We start from the raw sequence: 13,061 nt of genomic DNA, 5'->3' as shown, positions 1-13,061 counted from the left end.
TATCTGATAGGATACTAAAAAAAAAAAATAATAGCTGTAGTGCTCTGGGATTCATGTTCAAGCATCAGGTCATGATGTCAGTGATTAAAACAAATGGTAGGTATGAACTGTTGCAAGAAGTAAACAAAGGGGATGAATAACCAAGGTGTTGCTTGGTATGCATCTGTTTTACTGCTTTCCATTCTGCAAAGAATCTGTCAACCTCTAAAGAGCACTATTTTTAACTGAGTGTGGATCTCACAAAGACATGATAAATGAAACCATAATCAGTATCAGTAATCCTTTAAATCCATGTATATAGAGTTCCACCCCAACACACACACACAGCTGCAGTGTACATCCAAGTGTAGATGACAGGAGATAGTCACCTTCTGTCATACATATCTGTATGTGATGGAATAAAGATTATCTATAAATTTATAGACATATGAAATAGGGAAACAAGGACTGGATATTGTCTCTTTTGTTTCCCTTCAAATTCCTCATTACTCTTCTCTAGCTGGGCTTTGTCTTCTTGAAAGCCATCTCTGCTGAAAATCTGCTTTCCTGAAGTCCAGGGTTGTAATTCTGCTGTTGGACTTGATCGCTTCTATCTGGATTATGAATTCATTGAATAATTTAAGGGCCCTCTGGTGGTCCATCCTTCTCAAACCAGGACTGATGATAACAAGTTGCGGATCAGCTTGTGCAGGTGGCTTTGTCTCTAGGGATAGAGATCATACAACCTCCTTAAGCTTATCAACCAATATTTGACTATCTTCTAGATGAACAATTTTTTTCTGTACATCTACCTAGAATTTCCTGTGTTACAGCTTATATTCATTGCTTCTTTTATCCCTATACACCTCTGAGAATCGTCTGTCTCCATCTTCGCTACATCTTCCCATTAGGCAGTCATAGCAATAAATTCCCCTTCATCTTTTCCAGGTTGAACAAACTCAGGTCTTTGTCTCCTCATGCATCCTATTCTTCAGCTTTCTGATCATCTCAATTGCTCTCAAGTATGTCAATGTTGTCTTCACAATGGGGAGCAAAGCTGAGTGCAGATGCCTTTAAAGTGTCAAAACAGGAGAGAAGATTCCTTTGTCTTGACCTGCTGGCTCTACTTTTGCTGATATAGCTTAGGATAAAGACTTCCACGGTCTCTACAGGCAAGACTACTTTCACATATTTGACCAATTTTTCTTTGAGTAACATGTCCAGCAGAACACTTCATCTAGGTGGCTTGCTGACTGCCTGTGTCCATAATTGTCCTTGCTGTGCTAAACTTCCTGGATTGCTTGTGCCCAACCCTACTGCCTTTCCAGCAGATACCGGGGTGGCTGAAATGAAGTCTCTGTGGGGTGGAGTTTGCTATCAAGAGGCTTCTTCCAGCTACCTAAAGAAGCTTTCAGCTGCTTCCTATTCTCGTTGGGTGGTCTTTATCAGATACATACCACCATGTAACCTGTGTTAGTCTGTCCTCTTACACTTGGTCCATAAACTTCTGACTCAATTCTCAGAGAATTAGAGCCTCACAGAAGTTAAACAGGGCTAGCTGATACCCTAAGTTTGTGAAGTATATGCTACACTAGGTGATCAATGCACAGCACTCTTGGTAGTGTGTTCTTTTTTTTTTTTGTCAGAAATCATCTTTCAGGAAGATTCGTCGGATGGTTGAGCAGGGATTAGCAACCAGTTCTGTGCTAATGATGCTTCGTTGTCATTTAATGACAGGTAGGAGGTCAGGGCTTATTTCACACTGCTGTTTGTTAGTCACAGATTGTCTGCAGAAATCATGTTTAATATATAGAGGAATTTGTGTGTGTGTGTATACACGTGTGTTTGGTTTTCTACAGAAAGACCTTGAGGTCTTGTGTTTCCTGGTGGTTAGAGCTCTAGGGAAGCCTAGTAAACATTATTAGGGGCTGCAGCTCCTGAGTTTCAGAAAGCATCTCTAGGAAGAGTTTCTGTGTGCAGAACCATTTCTGGAGAGCCTAATGCAAACTCCTGTTGTTCAGCCTCTGTTTAGACTCCTTTTCAGCATGTGAAATTGTGATTTTCTAAGTGCGTCAGGGAGATGTCTAGGCACCAGCAGCTTGACCAGCTCTGAAACATCTTGTCAGCTTTGCAGAGCCAGGTGCCAGTGTGCTGAAGGGGAAGAGAACAGGCTGGTGGCTTCCCAGTGCAGCATTTTCATTGATAGATCCCAACCATTTTTTCTTTACTGCTGAAAATACAATAATTCGAGCAAGGTAACAATGTGTGAATTTGACTTGAAATGTGTTTTGAGTTGATAAAATATAAAAATTATATTTGGAATATGTTCTGTTAGATCTTCTGTTCTATTGATCCAAGAAGACTAGATCAAACACACCTAATAAAACCACTGGTGGAATTTCTCTACCTCCCTTCCATTCCCCACAGTGCAATTGTGTTTTAGTGCTGCCTGTAGAAGAAAAGCTATGCACAGTACCTGTCAACAGTATGTGTGACTCAGCAGCATTAATGTAAGGTGCTATTTCATATTTTTGTTCAGCTGTCATTGTGCACTGTATAGCTGTTTGTCAGGTACAGCTTTGCAGCTTATCTTCCTAAAGGCTGGTACAAGTATAATTAGTACTTTGGCCAAACTTAGGTGTTGCTCTGGTCTGAACCCTTCTTCAGGGACAGTTTTGAATAACCTTTGCAGTAAGATTTCAATTCTGCTTCAGAAGCTTTCCAGAATGGGTGGAAGACTTTGAAACATGGTCTGTAGTGTAGTAGCTGATTTTTTTATAAAGAAAAAAAAAAAGCATATTATCTTGCCTTGATTCCCTACTGCTTTCTAAATTGGTGTCTCAATTGGTGTCTGATCCATAGTGAAGGAAAGTACACAGCTTTATTGCTTGCTTGCTTTTTATTGGCACATCTGCTGTAACTAAATCTTTTATCAGCTCTTTTTTTATCAGTTTTCTCATTTTTGCCTAAATACAGATCGTCAATCGTACTGCAGTTCCCTTACAGTGGTTTTAGCTGGAGACATAATGAATGATGAACAATAGCACTGAAGAGAGCACAGCATCTGTAGGTACTGTGGTTTGCAAGTCTCCTCGCTCCCCAGTGCTGAACCCCCACGCATCGGTTTGCATGGCATCCCACATCTGGCCTGCTGCGTCATTTGACAGTAACACAACTACAACTTTTCCCATGTTGGTAACTCTGCGCAGCAAATGTTACATAAGCAGGGTGAAATGCAAGCCACAGGCTCTCTGGGTTCGACGCACAGAATCCCAAAAGAAGTAGGGACAGACCATTGCACTGTTGAAATTAGAGAGACCTTCACATGTGCAGGGGCGGAAGTACAAAGTGAGGAACAAAGGCAAGTTTCCTACTCAGTGTATGGAACTCAACAGATTTGGTGGATGGGCAAGCAGGGTGATGCATTTAACTGCATGTCTGCACATGTTCTTCCTGAAAGGTGCAGCAATGAGGCCGTTAGGGAGCAGTGAGGAGCTCGGCTGCGGTCTGCATTGGGCTCATGAGTGTCCTCAGCCAGGCCGGCCAGGCATAGGAAGGCTTGGGGCAGCCCTGCCTTCCAGTGCATCAGCTGCTTCCCTCAGTCTTGTTTGCAGGCTCATTTTCAAAGGCAAAAATAAAGACATGAGATATCAAACAGTGCATAAGGGAAGTCCGGTTTGGAAAAGCGGGAAAGTGTGTATGATATGTTAGAGGAATGTGGAGAGCACAAGGAATACATGTCTGAAGAAAAGAAGCCTCCGGGGTGACCTTATTGCAGCTTTTCAATACTTAAAGGGGGCTTATAAAAAAAAAAAAAAAAGATAAGGGGGGAGGGACTAACTTTGTGCTCAGTCAGGTAATGACAGAAAAAGATAATGATCAAAACCAAAACATACAACAACAGCAAAAAAAGTAATAGTGTTAAAATAAACCCAGTTACTACACTTGGAAAAGTTCTGGATTATATCCTATACACTTCAGTTTGCTTTTTAGTGCCTTAAGCAGTTTCCACTGCCAATGCCTTTTGTGTGGTTGGGCTGTCCTGGGACAGCAAGGAGCTGCGTGGGCAGCCTGCCCCTGCAGAATGACTGAACCTGGTGGTAAAATGAAATGAAACTAATGATGACGGATTGTACTGCTAGCTTTTAGACAGGTCTGTGACTTGGCCAGGAAGAACAAGAACATGTTTCCTTAAATGCCTGTCAGATTCATTTTCTGTTAATACTTTTCCTATTGCTACCAGTAAAAATACTATTCTCTTTTAAATATTACAGTGCTTGCCTCTATTTCTCCCTCCAACATTGAGTCAGAAGCAATGCGAGAGAACAGGCAGAATGTTTTTCACCGCTTGTCTCAACCTGATACACTAGTTTCTATGATTAGGAAAAAAAAAAAAGAGGCAGCTGACTTTCAGTACAGTCTAGCAAGGTCCTGCTCTTTGTTTTTTTGTGTGGCTTAGATGTTCTGTGAAATGGAGATTGATGGAGCTGTATAGAGATAGCAGCAATCCTTATTTCCTAAGGCTAATGCTAAGGATCACTGAGAACAAAGAATGGGCAAATGAAAGTTACACTGACTTCATGATTCATGTATGAGCCTGTTTTCATAACAGTGGTTCGTCTTGAAGATGATCTGAAGTTTCTCAGAGGCCAAATGTGTTTTTTTTAGCCTTCAGGCCTTTTTTGTCAGGATAAATCAGATGTAGTAAATGTACATTGTAAAGCCCCAGTAGTTTTTCAGTAGCACTGTTTGCCACTGAACAACTTTGCACAACTGTAGGAAGTGTCAATTGCAGTTAAGTATTTTTCCCTTTCTTTAAGTCACTAACCATTTGTGACTGCTTGTGGCTTGCAGGCCAAGTAAGGAAAAAAAAGTCCTGCCTACCTGTTTAAAAAAAATATTAATAAAAGGAAAAATACTTCCAGAAGGAAGAATACTTCCGAGGTAAAAGCATAAAGAATTTACAATTCTGCAGCATCCTTTTGAACTGAATGGGGGCTGGCATCCCTTCTGCTTGTCTGATTCCCTGAAATTCTGTAGAAAGTCAATTCAGCTCTTGCGGATATTTAGGAAGTCTGTAGCAAAGTTTCCAAAATTTTGTCACATTCTGCAGGGTCTAGAGACACTTCTCAGCAAACCTGTTAGTTTTCTGCAGCGCTCTGGTTTTGATTTCATCAATTGGGAAATCTTTTCTGTAACAGAATACTAAATGGGCTTTATGTTCAAAGCCCTGTGGTCTCTTTCCCTGATTTAAAAACAAAACAAAACAAAAAAAAACCAGTATTTTTGAAGTAAATGGAACAGCATTTTAGTTGCACTATTTATGTGTGCATGTTGGAAGCACCTTGAAATCCTTAGTAATGAGGCTGGCACACAGAATTTTGTCTTGAGTGTGTGCTTATTGTAGGTATCTGCATTGTTAATGTAATTTCTACTCAGAACAGAGAGATGCTGGTCCTGGTTTTCCTCCCCTCCAAAATTGCTTCCTATATGTATTTGTTTTTTAACAGGTAAATTCAAATTTTTTGATCCTTTTTGGCAATTATGTCCTTTGCCTGAGATGCTGTCTAATCTGTTATTGTGATGTCATTTTGTAGATGAAGTGACATCTGGCCAAATGCTTGCACTGGGAAGAAAGCAGTAATAATGGAGGGACATTGAACAAGTTGAAAAGAATAAAGGGAAGTAAACATCTGATACGCTCATTTAGTGCTGCAAATACTTACTTCCTAAATGAAGTTGCTATGAAACATCAGTGTGTGAAAGATCTACTAAAGTCTTTTCATGAATTTAAATTTTTTAATGTCACGCTTGTTATGGAACACAAGGAAGAGAGGTGGTGTATTTTCATGGTTGATTTCTGACTATTACTGTTTTAATTTGTATAATGCTGTTTTTTACCTGTTTGAGGCAGCTGCACAGAGTGGAGATCTCCACTGATGCAAAGGGGCCTGAACCAGACCACTGGGGTGGCTATATGTAGCCAGTAGGAGGTATCCCTACCTATGGTGTGGGGATTGATTGGAACTAGAAGGTCTTTAAGGTCCTTTCTAACCCAAACCATGCTATGATATTTTTGTCTTTTCCTGCCTTTGTCTGTATTAAATGAATGCCACGTGTGAATTGTGTTACAACACTATTACAGCCACTTTAGGGCTTCTGTATTTCAGGCCAGGATTTCATCATCTCAGAGGATTTCCTGGATAGAAATACATGTGTATGTCGTGCAGCAATTGTATATACTTTTTTCATTTTATTGAGAAATCTTGCAGAAATGTTGAAAACCTACCTTTTCTTCTGGGAGATGTGAGAGAGGGACTTATTCAGATGGCCAACATATGGCTATCATCTGAGACGTCTGCCAATAAAATCTTTTTATTACCTCAGACAGTGATCTGCAGGCACAACAAATTTAAGAAGGGTACTTTGAGAGTGGTTAATTGCTCCTTTGGACAGCTTAATGTTTCCCTCTGGTCTTGTGCTGCTCTTCCAGCTCGGGACAGTCTCCTATGGGTCCCATGTCACATCTGCCAGCCTTAAGTGACTGTCTCTGGTACCCTAATGTGTCTAAGATGGCACTGGGCACTTACACTGCTGAACAGCTCCTTTTGGGGGAAGTCTGTTACTGGGGGGTGGGAGGAGAAGGTGGAGGGGGCAAATGTTCACATCCCTCCTCTTAGCTCCTTCAAATTGCAAGGACCTGTAATAGTGGCGGCAGTTGCTGCAGGTGAGAAGCTGGTGAGGGGGAGGGGTCAGGAGTCCCTGGCACTCTGGGAAAAGGTCATTGGCACGAGAAGGGTGGGCATGCCATCACCGTCAGCAGGGGCTGCAGCCCCCACGGCCTCCCCAGCCCATCCCAGCTCAAACACAGATGGCATCCTCCAGGTAACTGCAAGAAGTAGGGAAAGAAACAGGCAAGCCCAGGTCATCAATGGTTGCCTCCAAGACTGGTGCCTCCCCCGGAACTTTTATAATCGTGGAAGAATCTTCAAGATGAGGTCTTCTGGGGCCTGGTGGGATTCACCCCAGAGTACTGAAGGAATTAGTGGAAGTTATAGCTGGACCCTTCCCAACAATTTACTAAAGCTTGTGGGAGTCTGGGGAGGCCCCTGCTCACTGGAAGCTGGCCAATGTTACACCCATCTGAAAGAGGGATATGAGAGAAGAAATGAGAAACTACAGACCTACTAGTCTAACGTCAGTCCTTGGAAAAGTAATGGAGAAGGTTGTCCTAGGGGATATTGAAAGGCGGTTAAAGAACAAAGCTATTATCAGGCACAGTCAATGGATTCATTCAGGGAAAGTCCTTCCTTAGTGATTTGACCTCCTTCTGTGATAAGGTCACAGAATGACTGAGGTTGCAAAGGACCTCTGAAGATCACCCAGTCCAACCTACCTGCCAGGCAGGATCACCTAGAGCGCATTGTGCAGGATGGCATCCAGGCGGGGTTTGAGTATCTCCAGGGAAGAAGACTGCACAGCCTCTCTGGGCAGCCTGTCCCAGTGCTCTGCCACCCTCCCAGTACAGAAGTGCCCCCTCGTATTGAGCTGGAACCTCCTGTGCTTCAGCTTGTGCCCGTTGCCACTCCTGTTGCTGGGCACCACTGAAAAGAGACCAGCTTCATCCTCTCGACACCCTCCCCTCAGATATTTATACACACTGATGAGGTCTCCCCTCAGTCTCTTTTCCAGGCTAAACAGGCCCACTTCTCTCAGCCTGTCTTCGTACGACAGGTGCTCCAGTCCTCTGATCATCTTCGTAGCCCTCCTCTGAACTCGCTCCAGTACCTCCATGTCCCTCCTGTACTGGGGAGCCCAGAACTGGACACAATGCTCCAGCTGTGCCCTCACCTGGGCTGATCAGAGGGGCAGGATCACCTCCCTTGACCTGCTGGCAGCACTCTTCTGAATGCACCCCAGGAAACACTGGCCTTTTTGGCCACAAGGGCACATTGCTAGCTTATGCTCAACCTGCTGTCCATCAGGACTCCCGGGTCCCTTTCTGCAGAGCTGCACTCCATCAGGTTGGTCCCCAGCCTGTACTGGTGCTTGGGGTTATTCCTCCCTAGGCGCAGGACTCTGCACTTGCCCTTGTTGAACTTGATGAGGTTCCTCTTGGCCCAACCCTGCAGCCTGTCCAGGTCCCTCTGAATGGCAGCACAGCCCCCTGGGCTATCAGCCACTCCTCCCAGCTTTGTGTCATGAGCGGTCATAAGGTCACCCTCTTGGTGGGTGAAGGGAAGGCAGTGAATATAAGCTTTATGGTTTTAGTAAGGCCCTCACAGATCAAGGGGTCCTAGTAAACGGGGCTGCATCTGGCTGGTGGCTGATCGCTAGTGGTGTTCCCCAGGGCTCGTTTCTAGGGCCAGGCCTGTTCAACACCTTTATCAGTGATCTGCAGGCAGGAGTGGGACGCATCCTCAGCAAGTCTGCTGATGGCACTGAACTGGGAGGTGCTGCTGACTCCCTGCAGAGGGGTCTGGATAGATGAGAGCATTGGGCAGTCAACAAAGGGAAAGGCCGGGTGCCATCCCTGGGACAGAGCAGTGCCGGACATGGGCACAGCCTGGGAGATGCGTGGCTGGAGAGCAGCTCAGCTGGATGGGGCATGGGGGTGCTGGGGACAGCAGCTCAGCACGAGCCAGAAGCGAGCCCAGGCAGCCAAGGGGGAAAAAACGCATTTTGGGGTGCATTAAACACAGCATAGACAGCTGGTGAAATGAGGTGATTGTGTTTGGTGTTGGTGGGGCCTCACCTTGAATACTGTGTGGTTCTGGGCTCCACAATTTCTGCTTTTGTGAGAAGATCCTAAAGCCTGCCATGGGGAGTTGTTTGTTTTCCTCCTGTGGTCTCCCACGCACTTTCATAGTTTCCCAAGTGAATTACTGAGGAGTTTGGAGCTGATGTAGTCATTAAGATGTTAATTCTACCATTTTTTTATCCACCAGGGTAAAGTTGGATTTTCTCATCTTTGAGTGTGACTATAAGCAATCAAGTTGGGACTTTGGGTGGGAGTATTTGTTTTAAATTTCCACAAGACAGGCAATATTTGGAAAAGCCAATAGCGATTTATTTGTACCTAACGCTACTAAGCTGTAATCGAGGAAAAATTTATATTAGTCTTTAGGAGAGAGATGTCTCTGTCTTGCAGCATTACTGGGTATGTCTCTAACCTTGAATTCCGGTAAGTTTTCAGACTTATTTTGGCATGTGACAACTAAAAATTAAACAGTTCTTCTTTGTCATGCATATGTTTTATCATATGTGTGCTGATGACATTTCCCTTAGGGCACTCTTGTACTTACAAACAACTCCTTAGTATAAATATCTGTTCAAACTAAATACAGGAAGCATATAGCAGTTGTACACATTTTACTGATTTCTGTACCCTATCAATACCTCATGCAATGTGATCTTTAGCTAGATAAGTAAAGTCACTAAGACTAACAACAATTTCAGAATGCTTGATTATATATATTATTTGGTGTGATAGATGAATGGCAGAGAAAGCACAATCTCTTTCTAATCAATTCTGGTTACCAAAAAAAAAAAAAAAAAAAGAAAGGTTTATTACTAAATGGAATTGGTCAAAATGCACTATGGATAAATGCTATATTAAAAATATATGCCTATGTGTTTAAAAACAAATGACCTTATTTTCATACGAAAAAATCGTTTCTTTCATTGCAGATATGCACTGCCTTGGACTTTGCTTGTTCAGCTTCAATGTCTCTAGCTCCTCACTGTGGGCCTCAGCACTTTCTGTTTCCTTAGCTGACAACCAAGCATGAGTGGAAGCTGCTGTCAAGATGACAGCACAAGCTGTTTGATTTCTGGCTCACCTTCCTTCCATTTTTCTCCACTGCTCCCCTCTTTCCTGCTAAAGTACAATTTTTATGACCAGCTGGATGTTCTGATAAGACAAGGATGTTTTTCCCATGGTTGAAGTTGTGTGATTACTGATATCATTTTAGTATCAACTTAGGATGCTTTCTTATGAAAATTTTGAAACAGCTTGTCAGGATTTACAGCTTCCCTAGTAAAAGATGGGGCCAAATTCTGTTTCTTAAGCCCATCATAATGTACTCCTTCTTATCCTCTTCTTAACTACAGCTTATGGATTCCTGAGCCAAAATATCTGATTAAAAGAAATAGTTATGTACATTTAAAAGAATTCAAGCTTGCACCATATATGACAGCTGATATATTTTATAAAAGATGAGGAACACAATGACATCCTGTCATCATTTAGGCTCTTTCTTAGATTAATCTCTCTGTCAACTGTATCTCTCTCTAAGAAGGTGAACAGATATTTCTGTCAACACCTGGCCTATGTTTAAAGCTCTGGGCTTCGGACTGATGTTAGAAGGAAAAAGTATGTATGGCTTGAGCCACTTTAGAGAGTATTCGTCACCTATATTTTCTTTTCCTTCCTGGAAGATTTTGTACCCCCTAGCTATACTTAGAAATAAATCAGTAGAGAATTTTCCTCCAAATTAGACCTGCACAGAGCATTAGAAAATTCAGGTTTAGGGGTTAGGAATTCATCATTAGAAAATATCTGCCTGTGAAAGCAAAAAGGTGTTGGCAGGAACATTGCTCCTCTTGCAGGCAAGCAGTGAACACAAAAGATTTGAGTTTAGCTCTGGGGGTGTACATGGCTCCTCAGGTGACTGGCCATTGAGTGGGAGGAAGGGAAAAGACTAAAATCAAGTAAGGCTCCCAGGATGAAAAAGGATTGTACAGGAGTGGGGGAGAAAGAGCAACAGAGAATTTTAAAAGTAAGAGAGGTGAAGTCTGGCAGATGTGAGAAGTAGCAGGATCTCAGATACACCTTCAAGAGATAGGGCATGCTGACACTAGTTGGGACGAACCTGACTAAGTGGGGCAGCAAGCTGGCTGGCCTTATTAACAGAGCTTTAAACTGGATTCAGCAGGGGAAGGGGATGCACTTCGGAGTGACAGAGAAAACCAGAGAACACTGACATTTTAGGAAGCAGCGGGGAAATACCTGTGAATTGTCCCAAAGGAATTAGGGAGGGTTCCTCTAAAAAGGTGATGTGGCTGATAGCCCAGCTGAAGTGCCTTTACACCAATGCACGCAGCATGGGAAATGAGCAGGAAGAGTTGGAAACCACAGTACAATTAGAAAACTGACCTAATTGCTGTCATGGAAATGGTGGGACAAATCATACAACTGGACACACTGCAGTAGAGGGCTACAAGCTTTTCAGAAGAGAGAGGCAGAGAAGGAGGGGTAGGGGTGTTGCCCTCTATGTTAAGAAATGGATATATTGCAAAGGGCTGCCTCTGAGAAACTGATTGAGAGCATGTAGGTGAAAATTAAGGAGTGGATCAGTAAAGGACACCTCGTGGCTGGGGTCTGCTACAGGATATCTGATCAAGGGGAACCTGTTGATGAGGCCTTCTTGCTTCAACTACATGAAGCATCATGCTTGCACATTCATCCTGATGGGGGGTTTCAACCATCTGGATGTCTGCTGGAAAAGGTACACAGCAGGCTGTAAGCAATCCAGGAGACTCCTGGAGTGCATCAAGGATGACTTTCTGGTCCAGGTGTTAGACAAACCAAGCAGAGGAGAAGCATTACTAGGCCTGGTGCTCACCCGTGCAGATGAACTCATTAAAGAGGTTAAGATCAGAGGCAGCCTGGGCTGCAGCAACTGCACCCTGGTTGAGTTCATGATCTCGAGGAATGTGGACATGGCAAAGAGCAAAGTCAGGACCCTGAACTTCTGAAGAGTGAATTTCCAGCTTTTTAAAGAATTAGTGGATAAAATCTCCTGGGACACTGCCCTTAGGGACAGAGTAACTGATCAGATCTGCCAACTCTTTAAGGACTCTTCTTAGAGTGTAAGAGCTCTCTCCATCTCCATGTGTAAGAAATCAAGCAGGGAAGGCAGGAAACTGGCATGGTTGAGAAAAGACCTGCTGGTCAAACTGAGGTGTATAAGGAAATTCACAGGCAGCGGAACTGGAGAGATACAGATTTGAAGGGTGGACCATCCAGTGGATAAAGAATTGACTGGATGGCCACAGCCAGAGAGTGCTGGTCAGTGGCTCTATGTCCAGGTGGAAGCTGGTGACAAGTGGTGTCCCTCAGAGGTCTGTTGGGACAGACTGTTGGGACCTCCTCAACAGAGGAGTGGCAGCAGGTTGAGGGAGGTGATTGTCCCCCTTTGCTCTGCCCTCCTGAGGCCCCACCTGGAGCCCTGCATCCAGGTCTGGGACCCCCAGCACAAGAAGGATGTGGAGCTGTTGGAGTAGGTCCAAAGGAGGGCCACAAAGATGATCAAGGGGCTCTCCTACGAAGACAGGCTGAGGGAAGTGGGGTTGTTCAGCCTGGAGAAGAGAAGGCTTCAGGGAGACCTCACAGCAGCCTTACAGGATCTAAAGGGGGCCTACAAGAAAGCTGGTGAGGGACTCTTTGTCAGGGAGTGTAGTGATAGGACAAGGGGGTAATAGCTTTAAACTAAAAGAAGGCAGGTTTAGATTAGAAGTAAAGAAGAAATTCTTCATTCTGGGAGTGGTGAGGTACTGAAACAGGTTGCCCAGAGAAGCTGTGTATGCTCCATCCCTGGAAGTGTTTGAGGCCAGGCTGGATGGGGCTTTGGGCAGCCTGGTCTGGTGGAAGGTACCCCTTCAGTCAAGATTAAGCAAAAAGCTTCAAGAACAAGAGGAAGATGTCTTGTTTCTAGCCACCTGTTTGCTGCTGCTGCTGCCTTGAGCTTCATCCATACCTTCAAGGCTGTTTCTGAACCTTCAAAGGTTGACGTAACATTAGATAATTTTTCTCCTGTGGTCACTGGTTGCATGCCGCATGTGGAGCTTACCACATAAATTCATGCCTGGGGTAGCTGCTGGGAGTTGAACATAAAAGGGAATGAATGTGTGGACTCAAAAGATAAATTGATTGCTTTTAAATGGTTTTCTTCAAGATATACACGTGGGCAACACATTCGTTTTTTGTTTATCGTTCCTTTCTTCCTCAAAGTCCTGGTTATTTGTCCCTGCTTTTGTACTCTAAGTGAAGTGATAAGAACTTTTCTATGGAAGCAGGA

This window comes from Cygnus olor, chromosome 16 (assembly GCF_009769625.2).
Source record: "Cygnus olor isolate bCygOlo1 chromosome 16, bCygOlo1.pri.v2, whole genome shotgun sequence".
Lineage (NCBI taxonomy): Eukaryota > Metazoa > Chordata > Aves > Anseriformes > Anatidae > Cygnus > Cygnus olor.
Note: the sequence above shows the minus strand (reverse complement) of the source record.